General features: G+C 54.6%; 1 protein-coding gene across 1 annotated transcript in view; it reads left to right on the top strand.

The window, feature by feature from the left end:
• Positions 1 to 5,408, top strand: part of LOC113209361 (T-box transcription factor TBX20-like) — an 84,358-nt gene that overhangs the window by 69,434 nt on the left and 9,516 nt on the right. The gene's annotated exons all lie outside the window — the stretch shown is intronic.

The raw sequence follows: 5,408 nt of genomic DNA, 5'->3' as shown, positions 1-5,408 counted from the left end.
TCTGTCTGTCTCTCCACTCGAATAGTAAAGTCGCGTAAAGACTGAAACTCTGTCTTGAGTTTCGCGAAAGAGCGTGAAAAGAGAATAAAGAAGAGGAGGACGAAAGGGGTGGGGGGCATGAGAGAGAGAGAGAGAGAGAGAGACAGACAGAGAGGCAGAAGTAGAGAGAGAAGCAGGAGGCGAGGCGCGAGAACGGAGGTGTCTAAATACTGTCATGGTGAATGATAGGATGTCTATAATTTATTTCGATACGGAGCCGGGGCGCGCGGTGCGGCGGCGCAGAGGAAGGGGGAAGAGAGGAAGGGGAGGGCGGGTCCAGAGAGGAGGAGAGAGGGAGGGAGAGGAAGGGAGAGGGAGAAAGAGCGGCGAGTTAATGACAGGGCAGCGGCAAACGTTAATAAGTGAGCGGTTCGGTCAAATCATAGCCTTGGCTCGGTGCCGCGCCTCGGCCGGGCTGGGCTTGTGGGGCCGCCACCACCGCGCGGCCAGCATCTCGGCCAATCCCTTAGCCACATACACACACACACACACACACACACACACACACGTGCTTTCGAAAATCTCCATCTCTCCTAATAATGTCTTATCCCTTGTCTCATTCGTGTGTGTGTGAGGCTATGTGTGAGACGACCACCATGGGCGGTCGCAAGTTCATGCAATAATAATAACAAAAATATAGTGACATGGTATTTACAAAAATCTCATTACCGAAGTCGTGTGATTTTCGGAACCCGCCTGTATATTTTTTGCCCTTTTTTGGAAATATTTTATGTTTAGTCTAGGTGTTCAAAGGTTTTAGCATCTGCTAAAATCACCCTTCGTCGCTTTATCGCAATCTTTATCAAAACGGGAAACTTGAAACTTTTACCTTTGGGGTTTGTCTAGAAAGTACGTCCGTTTTCCTTTAGATTCATTCGGCAAATACGGGGAGCTCGGCGCCTGCGAGGCTCAGGGTAGGCCACCCCGCACTACACGCGTGTATTGCAGGCACGATAGTGCCTACCTGCCAGGCGCTTAGAGAGCTCGCAGAGGCCAAACTTTCCGGTCCATAACGGCGAATAACGTACTTTCCGGATGATATCCCTATAATGCCAGCCACAAGAGGCTGTCTAAAAAGGCGGCGTGCGGGCATGTGTTCTCGCTCGTCGCTCGGGCCCGTGTGAGGTACGGTCTGGCTGTACCGACCCGGGTCGAACGTGACCTGCCTCCTCCGACGGCGGTGCGATGCTCTTTGCCGAGGCGCGAACACAAATTTCATGCTTATTCCCAAGTCGGCGAGCGAGCGGCGGCGGCCTCCGCTCTGCGGCAGCCCCCGGGGCCCCCGCGACTGACAGGGCTGGCGGCGGTAGCCGGCGGCCGCGGGAACCAGCGGCAACCGTCGGCATGCCACCCTGCAAAAATCGTGAAAATAAATTTTACAAAAATAAAGAGGAAAAAGACGGGGAGCGTAAGTTGAAATTTAAAACGTTTATGGCCCCCGATAGAAGAATAAATGATCGTTGCGGCGCTAAATGCCCTGAGTAGTACAGTCTGCAGCGTCGTTTGCAGCGACGGGAGGCCTCGTACGGGCAGAACTATTAAAACTGCGTATGCGGTGCAACAGCTCCTTATTGAAATCCCATCGCCACGACTTGACGGCTGTAACTACTGCGACTCCCCCGGTGAGGGGAGTTTATTTCACTCCATTAAGTATTTCTTATTTTAAAAACTAGAGGCAAGAGAAGTAGCGGTGGCGGCGGCGGCGTCAGCTTTAACGAGTTCCATCCACCCGCCGAGCTGCGCTTACCGGGTACCTCCGCGTGTCTGCACGGGCGCACACACACACACACATGCGCGCGGGACGCCCCCCACCTCTCCTGGCCTTCCACTCGCAGCTGTCAGGTCGCTAATGCGGCGTGTCTGCAGACCGTGCCGCTACCGACAGAGAGAGAGGGAGAGAGGGAGAGGGAGAGAGAGAGACCAGGAGGAAAGTGGAGGTCTCTCTTTTTATTTCTCGCGGGTAGGCAGCCCCGCCGCGCACCCGTGTCTGCTAGCTGGCCTCGTTGCCTACCTCCCAGGCGCTTCGCTCTTCCCCCCGATTCCTGCGCGTCGCGTCGTGTCGCTTTGCTCTTTAATTCATCGTCGCGACTGCTCTTCCCCTGCTGCTCTTCCGCGCGAACTCCCCTTTTCGCCTCACCCAACCTTCACTTCACTATTGGTGAAAAGTGAAAATGGCTTAAGTCCCGACGCGCCCTCGTCACTTTTTACCAGTGACTTCCTCTAACTCCTCCTCGTCTTCCCCTCACACCTCGTCCCTACCTCGCTCCTCCTCTACTTCCGCGCGCACTCCTCTCCTTTCTCACAATATCCTCGCCGAACAATAAGGTGAGCGGCCCCGCTGCAGCAGCAGCCGCCGCCGCCGCTCGGAATGGAATGACCGCCCCGTCGTAATTGACGTAATTCGAAGACAATTGGGTCAGGCTGGTATGCGTCGTGTCGATAGCAGCGCGGTGGAGGGGGGAGCTGCTGCTGCGGAGGAGGACTGAGGTGCACGACAACTAATTTATGGAAATTTCCCTCCCGGACAAATTTGTGTGGAATGACATTCTGGGTGCGGCGGGGTGGGGTGGTGGTGGTGGGGCGGGCGAGCGAGCGAGCGAGGTGGCCCCGCCAACCACCTCGACGACTAATTCGTCTTATCTCGCTTCCTCGATCGCCGACAACTGTTTCAGTCACAAAAAGGCTTGTATAGCTTGGCTGGTAGCTGCCGGTGGCGCGCGGGGCTCGGGCAGCGAGTGCGAGCGAGCGCGAGCGCCTCTCTCTCCTTCTCCTTCTCATTTATTGCCCCGTACACACACTCGGCCCAGCCCGTGGGAGGTGGGATAGGGACAACTCCACTCCCCGCCTGCTGGCGTGTGCTCGCGCGCGCGGGGGCCTAAGCGATGCGCGCGGTGTGCAGCCGAGGAGTTCTAATTGAGATAATGGAGAATGGTTTCCTATCCTGATAACCCCTCTCCTAACGAAGTCCAAGTCCAGATCTGGCCAGCCGTGGCGCTAGCACACCCACGTGCCGCGGCGAGACGCTCCGCCCGCCGGCCGCCAGCCGGTCGTGTCGGGCCGTTCGCATTGCAAATGGCGTGAGCGAAGGTGTTGTGTTGCCAGCACTGTTGGAGATAATGGCCGAGAGATTTTAAATTTAAAAAAGTACAAAAAGAAATGAGAAGAAACTACTACAAGTAACCCAACTGTTTTGATTTAATAATATTTCTAATTTAAAATGAACTACGTTTGCTCACGTGTGGTCGTAAGCTCGAGTGTCGTGTGGCCGAATTATAACTGTAAGGCGACACAGTGAACGTTAAAAATATAAAACGTTAAAAAAATATATATATATAAAGGGTGGCGTAGGGCAAAGGAGGAGGAAGTGGCTGTCCCGGGCCGGAGCGCTAATAAAGATCTCGTTTTACTGACAGCAGCGGCCGCCCTCTCTCTCTCTCTCTTGACCGCACGCTGCCCCATCGCCAGCAGCAGGCCGCCGCCGTGGCTGTGCCACGGATCCAAATAGCGTGTAGGAAATGACCTGATGTAACCGTGAAGAGCCACGCCACGCCCGCCACGCCACCAGCGCGGCTAGCACCTTGAGCAGCTTGAGCGCGCTATGTTTTAAAGCAGGTAGCCGTCCGAGCAGAGAGAATGCAATGAAATGTCAGAACGCGAGCGGCAGCTTGATTCCCCCCCGCGTCCTTCTCCCCCCGCGATGGTTTAGGAGATAAGTGCGACCTTCCCCCCTCCCCCCTTTCTATAGGAGCCCACAACACCCCCTCACGATAGGGCCCCCTAAAACCTGTCGTCTATATCTCCCTCGCCGAGTGTCTTTTGTACCTTTCCGTCACACCAACCGCGACGCGGGCGCGCGGGTATCATTTTCCTTTTTATGGCGTTGGGTTGGTAGTAGTTGTGCCGTCGTGGCAGCAGTAGCAGCAGCAAGTAGTTGTTGGAGTAGTAACCTTACCAACCAGGTCGACCTCGTCGTCATCAGTGCTGCTACTTTGACACGACGACAAAAAAGAGAAGAGAGAGAGAGAAGCTGCTGCTGCTGCGGCTCGTTTGGCAGTGCGGCAGGCGGTATGGTGTCGTGCCGGAGGGAAAGAAATCTCGCATTCAACTCAATTTGCTTTTATCGCGAGCGCGGTGCGCCTTTTTACGCCCGATACACAGGCGTCGTGGGCCCCGGCGCGGCAGCCCAGCCGTCTCTGCTGGGCCCGGACTGGGCTGGGCTGGGCCCCCCAGCAAAGGCTCTCCTGAATATGCATAGCGACATTTCAGTCAGTCGGACTAACTGCCGAGCAAAAGTCAGCTGCGGAAAAGCGAGTGGTGGTGGTGGGGAGAGAGCCGTGGAAAGAAAAGGAAGTTATTACAATAAATCAATCTTTTCTCTCTCTCCCTCTCCCACTCGACCACCGGCAAAGGCTGGGTGCAGCCGTTTAGCTGAATTAACGCGGCGGTACCTTGCGCGGTGGCGGGCTGGCGTGCCCCAGAGGGTAGCAGCAGCAGCAGCGCACACCGCCACCGCCTGCTTGTATTTTGCATACGTATCGCGTAAAGTTGAAAGCTCCCCTTCTCTTCTTACGACTTGATAAGGTCCGGAACGGGTGTGGATTCGCACATTCCATTTGGCGGCCGCGATACCTTATCGCACACCACCCTGACGTTTCAAGGGGATGCGGTGATGGTGGCCCACTGTGTGTGCCCCCCGCACGTTTAGTTTAGCAGCTTTGGTTCGAATTCGAACACAAACAGAAATTTGGAAAAACAATTCGAACCGAACCGAACGCGTTAGTGTTCATATCCGAACGAACAGTGCTCGAACAGTCATCCTAAAAGTTCTCTTTTCATAATAAGTATTAGACAGTCATCGTGCCAGACTCACGATCACATGTACGATAGAGAAAATTCGATAGGGGTATATTTACAGCTATAATCTTATAGAAATGCTTCGCCTCTTCTTGATGACTGTCTCGAGCCGAGATACATTATAGACGCTTTTGAGATGCTGTGGAGAATTTCTTGAGACTGCATTGATACAGCTTATGAGCCGCGATAGACTTTAACAAGACAGCGTCGAAACAATTATGAAATATTCCACAGATGTCTCGGTGGGCAACGACGGTGATCACAGGCCACCGACGTGAGCCTGGTCACAAGGCACAAGGCAGGCACGCGGCAAAACCAGGGGCAGAGCCAGCGGCAGAGCCAGGGGGAAAGCCAGGAGCAGAGTCGCGGTCAAAGCCGGGGTCAGTGCCGCGGACATTACGGGGCCAGGGGTAGAGCCGAGCAGTCCTTTCACTATGGAGACAAGCGGACACCACTTTCTGTTTATTCTTAATTTTCTTCTGGTTTTTAAAATATTTCCTTTAAAAAAATGATCC

The sequence above is a fragment of the Frankliniella occidentalis genome, unplaced genomic scaffold, assembly GCF_000697945.3.
Source record: "Frankliniella occidentalis isolate FOCC.00 unplaced genomic scaffold, Focc_3.1 Scaffold89, whole genome shotgun sequence".
Taxonomy (NCBI): domain Eukaryota; kingdom Metazoa; phylum Arthropoda; class Insecta; order Thysanoptera; family Thripidae; genus Frankliniella; species Frankliniella occidentalis.
The sequence above is the reverse complement of the archived record's forward strand: the minus strand, read 5'-3'. Positions and strand labels throughout refer to the sequence as shown.